Source organism: Rhinoderma darwinii, assembly GCF_050947455.1.
Source record: "Rhinoderma darwinii isolate aRhiDar2 chromosome 5 unlocalized genomic scaffold, aRhiDar2.hap1 SUPER_5_unloc_25, whole genome shotgun sequence".
Lineage (NCBI taxonomy): Eukaryota > Metazoa > Chordata > Amphibia > Anura > Rhinodermatidae > Rhinoderma > Rhinoderma darwinii.
Genome location: NW_027461782.1, coordinates 199,618 through 214,968, shown reverse-complemented (window position 1 = coordinate 214,968; position 15,351 = coordinate 199,618). Strand labels below are relative to the sequence as shown.

Below are 15,351 nucleotides of genomic sequence, written 5' to 3'. Positions count from 1 at the left end.
GCAGGCTCACACACATTTACAGCTACTAAGCGGGAGGTGAATAAAGGCCGGAGAGGAAGCTACACAGGATTTGCTTCTTTTGCTTGCACCACAATGCAGTGCTGAAAGAGGAGGAATCTACATAAAAACGCCTTCCTGGCAACGCCCAAATGCCCTCCTGCCATGCAGATAAACACTGGCAGCGGCAGCAAGTGCATGCCCACAGCCACCCCTTGTTCCTTCACACCTTGTATCAGCTTTAATCCAGTCCAGTCCGGTGCTGCCTGCTGAGCAGCACTGACCAACACTGCCTGGGCCCAGGCTTTTATCTCTGAGGCAGGCCCCATTATGATGTCAGAAAGCTGGCTCTGGAATCCTGAGGGCTCCACTATGACACGTGCAAAGTTCCGTCTGAACTTTATATAAGACGGTGCGGCTCAGTCAGTCACTCAGTGTTGCCTGAGAGGGCAACACTGCAACAGCCGGCCGCCAGGCTGTCTTTTTTTTGCACATTTATTTGCCTCCAGGAGGCCACAAGAGGGAGACAAGGGACTGCAAAATGGAAAATAAGCATCCACCAACTTTACAGACAACTTCTCTTTGCTCCTACAACCTCCATCCTTGCACAGTTTGTTATTCTTCTAGGTAACATAGTAACAAATCCAAATTGCTGCTCTCTTTGTAGGCAAGCAAGGCTTTGTTGCAACTGCAATTCTTACTTCTTCTTGAAATGTAGGGACGACAGTACATTCCATCACATCCATGTAGTGTACACAGGTAGGTCCATTGTGGCGGGCAGGCAGGCAGGCAGGCAGGCAGGCGGGCGGGCGGGCGGGCGGGCGGCTTTAATGGCTGTTTGCTGTTCCCCTACTCCACTCCGCTATTTGACTGTGGTGCTGCATCAATCAGTGGCTGGCTCAGGTGCAGCTCTTTAACCTACCTAGGAGGGAGGGCGGAGAGAAGACAAGGAAGGTGAATGAGCTGTTCCAATGTGAAATGCCGGAAACACAGAAACACAGAAGACACACACACAACAAGAGGTGGCAATGTATTAATTAATTGCATTTAATAAATGAGCTCATTATCACACATGACTGTACAAATGCATTGTCCAACAGGTGTTGAAATAATGGGATTAAAAGGGGAGATCCCATCAGAAAGACAAAAACAATAGCAAACACAAATAGCACTTTTGGAATCTGATTTTAGTCAACACATAAGGGAAGGGTGCACCGGTCCTGGAAATACTGCAATACCAGGTCAATGCGTGGAGTGGACAGAGCAAGCTCTATTTCCATCTCCCTGTTCTAAAAATCCATTTAATATATGGTCCCCAGATAGGGGACGTATCAGATATTAAACTGATAAGAACAGATACTACACTTGATCTTAGCCAAAAGGCCGAGAAGCGATAACCCGAGCGGCCCTTGCCTTGCCCGAGCCTGTCCCATACTGCTGTTCACCCCTTGCAGCGATTGATTCAGCCTACTCCTAGGCAATTCCATGGGGCCCTGCAGGCTCACACACATTTACAGCTACTAAGCGGGAGGTGAATAAAGGCCGGAGAGGAAGCTACACAGGATTTGCTTCTTTTGCTTGCACCACAATGCAGTGCTGAAAGAGGAGGAATCTACATAAAAACGCCTTCCTGGCAACGCCCAAATGCCCTCCTGCCATGCAGATAAACACTGGCAGCGGCAGCAAGTGCATGCCCACAGCCACCCCTTGTTCCTTCACACCTTGTATCAGCTTTAATCCAGTCCAGTCCGGTGCTGCCTGCTGAGCAGCACTGACCAACACTGCCTGGGCCCAGGCTTTTATCTCTGAGGCAGGCCCCATTATGATGTCAGAAAGCTGGCTCTGGAATCCTGAGGGCTCCACTATGACACGTGCAAAGTTCCGTCTGAACTTTATATAAGACGGTGCGGCTCAGTCAGTCACTCAGTGTTGCCTGAGAGGGCAACACTGCAACAGCCGGCCGCCAGGCTGTCTTTTTTTTGCACATTTATTTGCCTCCAGGAGGCCACAAGAGGGAGACAAGGGACTGCAAAATGGAAAATAAGCATCCACCAACTTTACAGACAACTTCTCTTTGCTCCTACAACCTCCATCCTTGCACAGTTTGTTATTCTTCTAGGTAACATAGTAACAAATCCAAATTGCTGCTCTCTTTGTAGGCAAGCAAGGCTTTGTTGCAACTGCAATTCTTACTTCTTCTTGAAATGTAGGGACGACAGTACATTCCATCACATCCATGTAGTGTACACAGGTAGGTCCATTGTGGCGGGCAGGCAGGCAGGCAGGCAGGCAGGCGGGCGGGCGGGCGGGCGGGCGGCTTTAATGGCTGTTTGCTGTTCCCCTACTCCACTCCGCTATTTGACTGTGGTGCTGCATCAATCAGTGGCTGGCTCAGGTGCAGCTCTTTAACCTACCTAGGAGGGAGGGCGGAGAGAAGACAAGGAAGGTGAATGAGCTGTTCCAATGTGAAATGCCGGAAACACAGAAACACAGAAGACACACACACAACAAGAGGTGGCAATGTATTAATTAATTGCATTTAATAAATGAGCTCATTATCACACATGACTGTACAAATGCATTGTCCAACAGGTGTTGAAATAATGGGATTAAAAGGGGAGATCCCATCAGAAAGACAAAAACAATAGCAAACACAAATAGCACTTTTGGAATCTGATTTTAGTCAACACATAAGGGAAGGGTGCACCGGTCCTGGAAATACTGCAATACCAGGTCAATGCGTGGAGTGGACAGAGCAAGCTCTATTTCCATCTCCCTGTTCTAAAAATCCATTTAATATATGGTCCCCAGATAGGGGACGTATCAGATATTAAACTGATAAGAACAGATACTACACTTGATCTTAGCCAAAAGGCCGAGAAGCGATAACCCGAGCGGCCCTTGCCTTGCCCGAGCCTGTCCCATACTGCTGTTCACCCCTTGCAGCGATTGATTCAGCCTACTCCTAGGCAATTCCATGGGGCCCTGCAGGCTCACACACATTTACAGCTACTAAGCGGGAGGTGAATAAAGGCCGGAGAGGAAGCTACACAGGATTTGCTTCTTTTGCTTGCACCACAATGCAGTGCTGAAAGAGGAGGAATCTACATAAAAACGCCTTCCTGGCAACGCCCAAATGCCCTCCTGCCATGCAGATAAACACTGGCAGCGGCAGCAAGTGCATGCCCACAGCCACCCCTTGTTCCTTCACACCTTGTATCAGCTTTAATCCAGTCCAGTCCGGTGCTGCCTGCTGAGCAGCACTGACCAACACTGCCTGGGCCCAGGCTTTTATCTCTGAGGCAGGCCCCATTATGATGTCAGAAAGCTGGCTCTGGAATCCTGAGGGCTCCACTATGACACGTGCAAAGTTCCGTCTGAACTTTATATAAGACGGTGCGGCTCAGTCAGTCACTCAGTGTTGCCTGAGAGGGCAACACTGCAACAGCCGGCCGCCAGGCTGTCTTTTTTTTGCACATTTATTTGCCTCCAGGAGGCCACAAGAGGGAGACAAGGGACTGCAAAATGGAAAATAAGCATCCACCAACTTTACAGACAACTTCTCTTTGCTCCTACAACCTCCATCCTTGCACAGTTTGTTATTCTTCTAGGTAACATAGTAACAAATCCAAATTGCTGCTCTCTTTGTAGGCAAGCAAGGCTTTGTTGCAACTGCAATTCTTACTTCTTCTTGAAATGTAGGGACGACAGTACATTCCATCACATCCATGTAGTGTACACAGGTAGGTCCATTGTGGCGGGCAGGCAGGCAGGCAGGCAGGCAGGCGGGCGGGCGGGCGGGCGGGCGGCTTTAATGGCTGTTTGCTGTTCCCCTACTCCACTCCGCTATTTGACTGTGGTGCTGCATCAATCAGTGGCTGGCTCAGGTGCAGCTCTTTAACCTACCTAGGAGGGAGGGCGGAGAGAAGACAAGGAAGGTGAATGAGCTGTTCCAATGTGAAATGCCGGAAACACAGAAACACAGAAGACACACACACAACAAGAGGTGGCAATGTATTAATTAATTGCATTTAATAAATGAGCTCATTATCACACATGACTGTACAAATGCATTGTCCAACAGGTGTTGAAATAATGGGATTAAAAGGGGAGATCCCATCAGAAAGACAAAAACAATAGCAAACACAAATAGCACTTTTGGAATCTGATTTTAGTCAACACATAAGGGAAGGGTGCACCGGTCCTGGAAATACTGCAATACCAGGTCAATGCGTGGAGTGGACAGAGCAAGCTCTATTTCCATCTCCCTGTTCTAAAAATCCATTTAATATATGGTCCCCAGATAGGGGACGTATCAGATATTAAACTGATAAGAACAGATACTACACTTGATCTTAGCCAAAAGGCCGAGAAGCGATAACCCGAGCGGCCCTTGCCTTGCCCGAGCCTGTCCCATACTGCTGTTCACCCCTTGCAGCGATTGATTCAGCCTACTCCTAGGCAATTCCATGGGGCCCTGCAGGCTCACACACATTTACAGCTACTAAGCGGGAGGTGAATAAAGGCCGGAGAGGAAGCTACACAGGATTTGCTTCTTTTGCTTGCACCACAATGCAGTGCTGAAAGAGGAGGAATCTACATAAAAACGCCTTCCTGGCAACGCCCAAATGCCCTCCTGCCATGCAGATAAACACTGGCAGCGGCAGCAAGTGCATGCCCACAGCCACCCCTTGTTCCTTCACACCTTGTATCAGCTTTAATCCAGTCCAGTCCGGTGCTGCCTGCTGAGCAGCACTGACCAACACTGCCTGGGCCCAGGCTTTTATCTCTGAGGCAGGCCCCATTATGATGTCAGAAAGCTGGCTCTGGAATCCTGAGGGCTCCACTATGACACGTGCAAAGTTCCGTCTGAACTTTATATAAGACGGTGCGGCTCAGTCAGTCACTCAGTGTTGCCTGAGAGGGCAACACTGCAACAGCCGGCCGCCAGGCTGTCTTTTTTTTGCACATTTATTTGCCTCCAGGAGGCCACAAGAGGGAGACAAGGGACTGCAAAATGGAAAATAAGCATCCACCAACTTTACAGACAACTTCTCTTTGCTCCTACAACCTCCATCCTTGCACAGTTTGTTATTCTTCTAGGTAACATAGTAACAAATCCAAATTGCTGCTCTCTTTGTAGGCAAGCAAGGCTTTGTTGCAACTGCAATTCTTACTTCTTCTTGAAATGTAGGGACGACAGTACATTCCATCACATCCATGTAGTGTACACAGGTAGGTCCATTGTGGCGGGCAGGCAGGCAGGCAGGCAGGCAGGCGGGCGGGCGGGCGGGCGGGCGGCTTTAATGGCTGTTTGCTGTTCCCCTACTCCACTCCGCTATTTGACTGTGGTGCTGCATCAATCAGTGGCTGGCTCAGGTGCAGCTCTTTAACCTACCTAGGAGGGAGGGCGGAGAGAAGACAAGGAAGGTGAATGAGCTGTTCCAATGTGAAATGCCGGAAACACAGAAACACAGAAGACACACACACAACAAGAGGTGGCAATGTATTAATTAATTGCATTTAATAAATGAGCTCATTATCACACATGACTGTACAAATGCATTGTCCAACAGGTGTTGAAATAATGGGATTAAAAGGGGAGATCCCATCAGAAAGACAAAAACAATAGCAAACACAAATAGCACTTTTGGAATCTGATTTTAGTCAACACATAAGGGAAGGGTGCACCGGTCCTGGAAATACTGCAATACCAGGTCAATGCGTGGAGTGGACAGAGCAAGAAGCTCTATTTCCATCTCCCTGTTCTAAAAATCCATTTAATATATGGTCCCCAGATAGGGGACGTATCAGATATTAAACTGATAAGAACAGATACTACACTTGATCTTAGCCAAAAGGCCGAGAAGCGATAACCCGAGCGGCCCTTGCCTTGCCCGAGCCTGTCCCATACTGCTGTTCACCCCTTGCAGCGATTGATTCAGCCTACTCCTAGGCAATTCCATGGGGCCCTGCAGGCTCACACACATTTACAGCTACTAAGCGGGAGGTGAATAAAGGCCGGAGAGGAAGCTACACAGGATTTGCTTCTTTTGCTTGCACCACAATGCAGTGCTGAAAGAGGAGGAATCTACATAAAAACGCCTTCCTGGCAACGCCCAAATGCCCTCCTGCCATGCAGATAAACACTGGCAGCGGCAGCAAGTGCATGCCCACAGCCACCCCTTGTTCCTTCACACCTTGTATCAGCTTTAATCCAGTCCAGTCCGGTGCTGCCTGCTGAGCAGCACTGACCAACACTGCCTGGGCCCAGGCTTTTATCTCTGAGGCAGGCCCCATTATGATGTCAGAAAGCTGGCTCTGGAATCCTGAGGGCTCCACTATGACACGTGCAAAGTTCCGTCTGAACTTTATATAAGACGGTGCGGCTCAGTCAGTCACTCAGTGTTGCCTGAGAGGGCAACACTGCAACAGCCGGCCGCCAGGCTGTCTTTTTTTTGCACATTTATTTGCCTCCAGGAGGCCACAAGAGGGAGACAAGGGACTGCAAAATGGAAAATAAGCATCCACCAACTTTACAGACAACTTCTCTTTGCTCCTACAACCTCCATCCTTGCACAGTTTGTTATTCTTCTAGGTAACATAGTAACAAATCCAAATTGCTGCTCTCTTTGTAGGCAAGCAAGGCTTTGTTGCAACTGCAATTCTTACTTCTTCTTGAAATGTAGGGACGACAGTACATTCCATCACATCCATGTAGTGTACACAGGTAGGTCCATTGTGGCGGGCAGGCAGGCAGGCAGGCAGGCAGGCGGGCGGGCGGGCGGGCGGGCGGCTTTAATGGCTGTTTGCTGTTCCCCTACTCCACTCCGCTATTTGACTGTGGTGCTGCATCAATCAGTGGCTGGCTCAGGTGCAGCTCTTTAACCTACCTAGGAGGGAGGGCGGAGAGAAGACAAGGAAGGTGAATGAGCTGTTCCAATGTGAAATGCCGGAAACACAGAAACACAGAAGACACACACACAACAAGAGGTGGCAATGTATTAATTAATTGCATTTAATAAATGAGCTCATTATCACACATGACTGTACAAATGCATTGTCCAACAGGTGTTGAAATAATGGGATTAAAAGGGGAGATCCCATCAGAAAGACAAAAACAATAGCAAACACAAATAGCACTTTTGGAATCTGATTTTAGTCAACACATAAGGGAAGGGTGCACCGGTCCTGGAAATACTGCAATACCAGGTCAATGCGTGGAGTGGACAGAGCAAGCTCTATTTCCATCTCCCTGTTCTAAAAATCCATTTAATATATGGTCCCCAGATAGGGGACGTATCAGATATTAAACTGATAAGAACAGATACTACACTTGATCTTAGCCAAAAGGCCGAGAAGCGATAACCCGAGCGGCCCTTGCCTTGCCCGAGCCTGTCCCATACTGCTGTTCACCCCTTGCAGCGATTGATTCAGCCTACTCCTAGGCAATTCCATGGGGCCCTGCAGGCTCACACACATTTACAGCTACTAAGCGGGAGGTGAATAAAGGCCGGAGAGGAAGCTACACAGGATTTGCTTCTTTTGCTTGCACCACAATGCAGTGCTGAAAGAGGAGGAATCTACATAAAAACGCCTTCCTGGCAACGCCCAAATGCCCTCCTGCCATGCAGATAAACACTGGCAGCGGCAGCAAGTGCATGCCCACAGCCACCCCTTGTTCCTTCACACCTTGTATCAGCTTTAATCCAGTCCAGTCCGGTGCTGCCTGCTGAGCAGCACTGACCAACACTGCCTGGGCCCAGGCTTTTATCTCTGAGGCAGGCCCCATTATGATGTCAGAAAGCTGGCTCTGGAATCCTGAGGGCTCCACTATGACACGTGCAAAGTTCCGTCTGAACTTTATATAAGACGGTGCGGCTCAGTCAGTCACTCAGTGTTGCCTGAGAGGGCAACACTGCAACAGCCGGCCGCCAGGCTGTCTTTTTTTTGCACATTTATTTGCCTCCAGGAGGCCACAAGAGGGAGACAAGGGACTGCAAAATGGAAAATAAGCATCCACCAACTTTACAGACAACTTCTCTTTGCTCCTACAACCTCCATCCTTGCACAGTTTGTTATTCTTCTAGGTAACATAGTAACAAATCCAAATTGCTGCTCTCTTTGTAGGCAAGCAAGGCTTTGTTGCAACTGCAATTCTTACTTCTTCTTGAAATGTAGGGACGACAGTACATTCCATCACATCCATGTAGTGTACACAGGTAGGTCCATTGTGGCGGGCAGGCAGGCAGGCAGGCAGGCAGGCGGGCGGGCGGGCGGGCGGGCGGCTTTAATGGCTGTTTGCTGTTCCCCTACTCCACTCCGCTATTTGACTGTGGTGCTGCATCAATCAGTGGCTGGCTCAGGTGCAGCTCTTTAACCTACCTAGGAGGGAGGGCGGAGAGAAGACAAGGAAGGTGAATGAGCTGTTCCAATGTGAAATGCCGGAAACACAGAAACACAGAAGACACACACACAACAAGAGGTGGCAATGTATTAATTAATTGCATTTAATAAATGAGCTCATTATCACACATGACTGTACAAATGCATTGTCCAACAGGTGTTGAAATAATGGGATTAAAAGGGGAGATCCCATCAGAAAGACAAAAACAATAGCAAACACAAATAGCACTTTTGGAATCTGATTTTAGTCAACACATAAGGGAAGGGTGCACCGGTCCTGGAAATACTGCAATACCAGGTCAATGCGTGGAGTGGACAGAGCAAGCTCTATTTCCATCTCCCTGTTCTAAAAATCCATTTAATATATGGTCCCCAGATAGGGGACGTATCAGATATTAAACTGATAAGAACAGATACTACACTTGATCTTAGCCAAAAGGCCGAGAAGCGATAACCCGAGCGGCCCTTGCCTTGCCCGAGCCTGTCCCATACTGCTGTTCACCCCTTGCAGCGATTGATTCAGCCTACTCCTAGGCAATTCCATGGGGCCCTGCAGGCTCACACACATTTACAGCTACTAAGCGGGAGGTGAATAAAGGCCGGAGAGGAAGCTACACAGGATTTGCTTCTTTTGCTTGCACCACAATGCAGTGCTGAAAGAGGAGGAATCTACATAAAAACGCCTTCCTGGCAACGCCCAAATGCCCTCCTGCCATGCAGATAAACACTGGCAGCGGCAGCAAGTGCATGCCCACAGCCACCCCTTGTTCCTTCACACCTTGTATCAGCTTTAATCCAGTCCAGTCCGGTGCTGCCTGCTGAGCAGCACTGACCAACACTGCCTGGGCCCAGGCTTTTATCTCTGAGGCAGGCCCCATTATGATGTCAGAAAGCTGGCTCTGGAATCCTGAGGGCTCCACTATGACACGTGCAAAGTTCCGTCTGAACTTTATATAAGACGGTGCGGCTCAGTCAGTCACTCAGTGTTGCCTGAGAGGGCAACACTGCAACAGCCGGCCGCCAGGCTGTCTTTTTTTTGCACATTTATTTGCCTCCAGGAGGCCACAAGAGGGAGACAAGGGACTGCAAAATGGAAAATAAGCATCCACCAACTTTACAGACAACTTCTCTTTGCTCCTACAACCTCCATCCTTGCACAGTTTGTTATTCTTCTAGGTAACATAGTAACAAATCCAAATTGCTGCTCTCTTTGTAGGCAAGCAAGGCTTTGTTGCAACTGCAATTCTTACTTCTTCTTGAAATGTAGGGACGACAGTACATTCCATCACATCCATGTAGTGTACACAGGTAGGTCCATTGTGGCGGGCAGGCAGGCAGGCAGGCAGGCAGGCGGGCGGGCGGGCGGGCGGGCGGCTTTAATGGCTGTTTGCTGTTCCCCTACTCCACTCCGCTATTTGACTGTGGTGCTGCATCAATCAGTGGCTGGCTCAGGTGCAGCTCTTTAACCTACCTAGGAGGGAGGGCGGAGAGAAGACAAGGAAGGTGAATGAGCTGTTCCAATGTGAAATGCCGGAAACACAGAAACACAGAAGACACACACACAACAAGAGGTGGCAATGTATTAATTAATTGCATTTAATAAATGAGCTCATTATCACACATGACTGTACAAATGCATTGTCCAACAGGTGTTGAAATAATGGGATTAAAAGGGGAGATCCCATCAGAAAGACAAAAACAATAGCAAACACAAATAGCACTTTTGGAATCTGATTTTAGTCAACACATAAGGGAAGGGTGCACCGGTCCTGGAAATACTGCAATACCAGGTCAATGCGTGGAGTGGACAGAGCAAGCTCTATTTCCATCTCCCTGTTCTAAAAATCCATTTAATATATGGTCCCCAGATAGGGGACGTATCAGATATTAAACTGATAAGAACAGATACTACACTTGATCTTAGCCAAAAGGCCGAGAAGCGATAACCCGAGCGGCCCTTGCCTTGCCCGAGCCTGTCCCATACTGCTGTTCACCCCTTGCAGCGATTGATTCAGCCTACTCCTAGGCAATTCCATGGGGCCCTGCAGGCTCACACACATTTACAGCTACTAAGCGGGAGGTGAATAAAGGCCGGAGAGGAAGCTACACAGGATTTGCTTCTTTTGCTTGCACCACAATGCAGTGCTGAAAGAGGAGGAATCTACATAAAAACGCCTTCCTGGCAACGCCCAAATGCCCTCCTGCCATGCAGATAAACACTGGCAGCGGCAGCAAGTGCATGCCCACAGCCACCCCTTGTTCCTTCACACCTTGTATCAGCTTTAATCCAGTCCAGTCCGGTGCTGCCTGCTGAGCAGCACTGACCAACACTGCCTGGGCCCAGGCTTTTATCTCTGAGGCAGGCCCCATTATGATGTCAGAAAGCTGGCTCTGGAATCCTGAGGGCTCCACTATGACACGTGCAAAGTTCCGTCTGAACTTTATATAAGACGGTGCGGCTCAGTCAGTCACTCAGTGTTGCCTGAGAGGGCAACACTGCAACAGCCGGCCGCCAGGCTGTCTTTTTTTTGCACATTTATTTGCCTCCAGGAGGCCACAAGAGGGAGACAAGGGACTGCAAAATGGAAAATAAGCATCCACCAACTTTACAGACAACTTCTCTTTGCTCCTACAACCTCCATCCTTGCACAGTTTGTTATTCTTCTAGGTAACATAGTAACAAATCCAAATTGCTGCTCTCTTTGTAGGCAAGCAAGGCTTTGTTGCAACTGCAATTCTTACTTCTTCTTGAAATGTAGGGACGACAGTACATTCCATCACATCCATGTAGTGTACACAGGTAGGTCCATTGTGGCGGGCAGGCAGGCAGGCAGGCAGGCAGGCGGGCGGGCGGGCGGGCGGGCGGCTTTAATGGCTGTTTGCTGTTCCCCTACTCCACTCCGCTATTTGACTGTGGTGCTGCATCAATCAGTGGCTGGCTCAGGTGCAGCTCTTTAACCTACCTAGGAGGGAGGGCGGAGAGAAGACAAGGAAGGTGAATGAGCTGTTCCAATGTGAAATGCCGGAAACACAGAAACACAGAAGACACACACACAACAAGAGGTGGCAATGTATTAATTAATTGCATTTAATAAATGAGCTCATTATCACACATGACTGTACAAATGCATTGTCCAACAGGTGTTGAAATAATGGGATTAAAAGGGGAGATCCCATCAGAAAGACAAAAACAATAGCAAACACAAATAGCACTTTTGGAATCTGATTTTAGTCAACACATAAGGGAAGGGTGCACCGGTCCTGGAAATACTGCAATACCAGGTCAATGCGTGGAGTGGACAGAGCAAGCTCTATTTCCATCTCCCTGTTCTAAAAATCCATTTAATATATGGTCCCCAGATAGGGGACGTATCAGATATTAAACTGATAAGAACAGATACTACACTTGATCTTAGCCAAAAGGCCGAGAAGCGATAACCCGAGCGGCCCTTGCCTTGCCCGAGCCTGTCCCATACTGCTGTTCACCCCTTGCAGCGATTGATTCAGCCTACTCCTAGGCAATTCCATGGGGCCCTGCAGGCTCACACACATTTACAGCTACTAAGCGGGAGGTGAATAAAGGCCGGAGAGGAAGCTACACAGGATTTGCTTCTTTTGCTTGCACCACAATGCAGTGCTGAAAGAGGAGGAATCTACATAAAAACGCCTTCCTGGCAACGCCCAAATGCCCTCCTGCCATGCAGATAAACACTGGCAGCGGCAGCAAGTGCATGCCCACAGCCACCCCTTGTTCCTTCACACCTTGTATCAGCTTTAATCCAGTCCAGTCCGGTGCTGCCTGCTGAGCAGCACTGACCAACACTGCCTGGGCCCAGGCTTTTATCTCTGAGGCAGGCCCCATTATGATGTCAGAAAGCTGGCTCTGGAATCCTGAGGGCTCCACTATGACACGTGCAAAGTTCCGTCTGAACTTTATATAAGACGGTGCGGCTCAGTCAGTCACTCAGTGTTGCCTGAGAGGGCAACACTGCAACAGCCGGCCGCCAGGCTGTCTTTTTTTTGCACATTTATTTGCCTCCAGGAGGCCACAAGAGGGAGACAAGGGACTGCAAAATGGAAAATAAGCATCCACCAACTTTACAGACAACTTCTCTTTGCTCCTACAACCTCCATCCTTGCACAGTTTGTTATTCTTCTAGGTAACATAGTAACAAATCCAAATTGCTGCTCTCTTTGTAGGCAAGCAAGGCTTTGTTGCAACTGCAATTCTTACTTCTTCTTGAAATGTAGGGACGACAGTACATTCCATCACATCCATGTAGTGTACACAGGTAGGTCCATTGTGGCGGGCAGGCAGGCAGGCAGGCAGGCAGGCGGGCGGGCGGGCGGGCGGGCGGCTTTAATGGCTGTTTGCTGTTCCCCTACTCCACTCCGCTATTTGACTGTGGTGCTGCATCAATCAGTGGCTGGCTCAGGTGCAGCTCTTTAACCTACCTAGGAGGGAGGGCGGAGAGAAGACAAGGAAGGTGAATGAGCTGTTCCAATGTGAAATGCCGGAAACACAGAAACACAGAAGACACACACACAACAAGAGGTGGCAATGTATTAATTAATTGCATTTAATAAATGAGCTCATTATCACACATGACTGTACAAATGCATTGTCCAACAGGTGTTGAAATAATGGGATTAAAAGGGGAGATCCCATCAGAAAGACAAAAACAATAGCAAACACAAATAGCACTTTTGGAATCTGATTTTAGTCAACACATAAGGGAAGGGTGCACCGGTCCTGGAAATACTGCAATACCAGGTCAATGCGTGGAGTGGACAGAGCAAGCTCTATTTCCATCTCCCTGTTCTAAAAATCCATTTAATATATGGTCCCCAGATAGGGGACGTATCAGATATTAAACTGATAAGAACAGATACTACACTTGATCTTAGCCAAAAGGCCGAGAAGCGATAACCCGAGCGGCCCTTGCCTTGCCCGAGCCTGTCCCATACTGCTGTTCACCCCTTGCAGCGATTGATTCAGCCTACTCCTAGGCAATTCCATGGGGCCCTGCAGGCTCACACACATTTACAGCTACTAAGCGGGAGGTGAATAAAGGCCGGAGAGGAAGCTACACAGGATTTGCTTCTTTTGCTTGCACCACAATGCAGTGCTGAAAGAGGAGGAATCTACATAAAAACGCCTTCCTGGCAACGCCCAAATGCCCTCCTGCCATGCAGATAAACACTGGCAGCGGCAGCAAGTGCATGCCCACAGCCACCCCTTGTTCCTTCACACCTTGTATCAGCTTTAATCCAGTCCAGTCCGGTGCTGCCTGCTGAGCAGCACTGACCAACACTGCCTGGGCCCAGGCTTTTATCTCTGAGGCAGGCCCCATTATGATGTCAGAAAGCTGGCTCTGGAATCCTGAGGGCTCCACTATGACACGTGCAAAGTTCCGTCTGAACTTTATATAAGACGGTGCGGCTCAGTCAGTCACTCAGTGTTGCCTGAGAGGGCAACACTGCAACAGCCGGCCGCCAGGCTGTCTTTTTTTTGCACATTTATTTGCCTCCAGGAGGCCACAAGAGGGAGACAAGGGACTGCAAAATGGAAAATAAGCATCCACCAACTTTACAGACAACTTCTCTTTGCTCCTACAACCTCCATCCTTGCACAGTTTGTTATTCTTCTAGGTAACATAGTAACAAATCCAAATTGCTGCTCTCTTTGTAGGCAAGCAAGGCTTTGTTGCAACTGCAATTCTTACTTCTTCTTGAAATGTAGGGACGACAGTACATTCCATCACATCCATGTAGTGTACACAGGTAGGTCCATTGTGGCGGGCAGGCAGGCAGGCAGGCAGGCAGGCGGGCGGGCGGGCGGGCGGGCGGCTTTAATGGCTGTTTGCTGTTCCCCTACTCCACTCCGCTATTTGACTGTGGTGCTGCATCAATCAGTGGCTGGCTCAGGTGCAGCTCTTTAACCTACCTAGGAGGGAGGGCGGAGAGAAGACAAGGAAGGTGAATGAGCTGTTCCAATGTGAAATGCCGGAAACACAGAAACACAGAAGACACACACACAACAAGAGGTGGCAATGTATTAATTAATTGCATTTAATAAATGAGCTCATTATCACACATGACTGTACAAATGCATTGTCCAACAGGTGTTGAAATAATGGGATTAAAAGGGGAGATCCCATCAGAAAGACAAAAACAATAGCAAACACAAATAGCACTTTTGGAATCTGATTTTAGTCAACACATAAGGGAAGGGTGCACCGGTCCTGGAAATACTGCAATACCAGGTCAATGCGTGGAGTGGACAGAGCAAGCTCTATTTCCATCTCCCTGTTCTAAAAATCCATTTAATATATGGTCCCCAGATAGGGGACGTATCAGATATTAAACTGATAAGAACAGATACTACACTTGATCTTAGCCAAAAGGCCGAGAAGCGATAACCCGAGCGGCCCTTGCCTTGCCCGAGCCTGTCCCATACTGCTGTTCACCCCTTGCAGCGATTGATTCAGCCTACTCCTAGGCAATTCCATGGGGCCCTGCAGGCTCACACACATTTACAGCTACTAAGCGGGAGGTGAATAAAGGCCGGAGAGGAAGCTACACAGGATTTGCTTCTTTTGCTTGCACCACAATGCAGTGCTGAAAGAGGAGGAATCTACATAAAAACGCCTTCCTGGCAACGCCCAAATGCCCTCCTGCCATGCAGATAAACACTGGCAGCGGCAGCAAGTGCATGCCCACAGCCACCCCTTGTTCCTTCACACCTTGTATCAGCTTTAATCCAGTCCAGTCCGGTGCTGCCTGCTGAGCAGCACTGACCAACACTGCCTGGGCCCAGGCTTTTATCTCTGAGGCAGGCCCCATTATGATGTCAGAAAGCTGGCTCTGGAATCCTGAGGGCTCCACTATGACACGTGCAAAGTTCCGTCTGAACTTTATATAAGACGGTGCGGCTCAGTCAGTCAC

At 48.8% G+C, this 15,351-nt stretch overlaps 10 non-coding genes across 10 annotated transcripts; all 10 read right to left on the bottom strand.

Annotated features, from left to right (window-relative positions):
* Positions 1–1,201: 1,201 nt before the first annotated feature.
* On the bottom strand, positions 1,202–1,392 carry LOC142688123 (U2 spliceosomal RNA). Its single transcript, XR_012857280.1, has one exon. It is a non-coding gene; the product is annotated as a U2 spliceosomal RNA (small nuclear RNA).
* Positions 1,393–2,693: 1,301 nt separating this feature from the next.
* On the bottom strand, positions 2,694–2,884 carry LOC142688122 (U2 spliceosomal RNA). Its single transcript, XR_012857279.1, has one exon. It is a non-coding gene; the product is annotated as a U2 spliceosomal RNA (small nuclear RNA).
* Positions 2,885–4,185: 1,301 nt separating this feature from the next.
* LOC142688121 (U2 spliceosomal RNA) lies at positions 4,186–4,376 on the bottom strand. The gene has a single exon (XR_012857278.1). It is a non-coding gene; the product is annotated as a U2 spliceosomal RNA (small nuclear RNA).
* Positions 4,377–5,677: 1,301 nt separating this feature from the next.
* Positions 5,678–5,871, bottom strand: LOC142688340 (U2 spliceosomal RNA). Its single transcript, XR_012857477.1, has one exon. It is a non-coding gene; the product is annotated as a U2 spliceosomal RNA (small nuclear RNA).
* A 1,301-nt stretch (positions 5,872–7,172) lies between these two features.
* LOC142688120 (U2 spliceosomal RNA) lies at positions 7,173–7,363 on the bottom strand. Its single transcript, XR_012857277.1, has one exon. It is a non-coding gene; the product is annotated as a U2 spliceosomal RNA (small nuclear RNA).
* A 1,301-nt stretch (positions 7,364–8,664) lies between these two features.
* LOC142688119 (U2 spliceosomal RNA) lies at positions 8,665–8,855 on the bottom strand. The gene has a single exon (XR_012857276.1). It is a non-coding gene; the product is annotated as a U2 spliceosomal RNA (small nuclear RNA).
* Positions 8,856–10,156: 1,301 nt separating this feature from the next.
* On the bottom strand, positions 10,157–10,347 carry LOC142688117 (U2 spliceosomal RNA). The gene has a single exon (XR_012857275.1). It is a non-coding gene; the product is annotated as a U2 spliceosomal RNA (small nuclear RNA).
* A 1,301-nt stretch (positions 10,348–11,648) lies between these two features.
* Positions 11,649–11,839, bottom strand: LOC142688116 (U2 spliceosomal RNA). The gene has a single exon (XR_012857274.1). It is a non-coding gene; the product is annotated as a U2 spliceosomal RNA (small nuclear RNA).
* A 1,301-nt stretch (positions 11,840–13,140) lies between these two features.
* On the bottom strand, positions 13,141–13,331 carry LOC142688115 (U2 spliceosomal RNA). Its single transcript, XR_012857273.1, has one exon. It is a non-coding gene; the product is annotated as a U2 spliceosomal RNA (small nuclear RNA).
* Positions 13,332–14,632: 1,301 nt separating this feature from the next.
* LOC142688114 (U2 spliceosomal RNA) lies at positions 14,633–14,823 on the bottom strand. Its single transcript, XR_012857272.1, has one exon. It is a non-coding gene; the product is annotated as a U2 spliceosomal RNA (small nuclear RNA).
* Between the last annotated feature and the right edge of the window lie 528 nt (positions 14,824–15,351).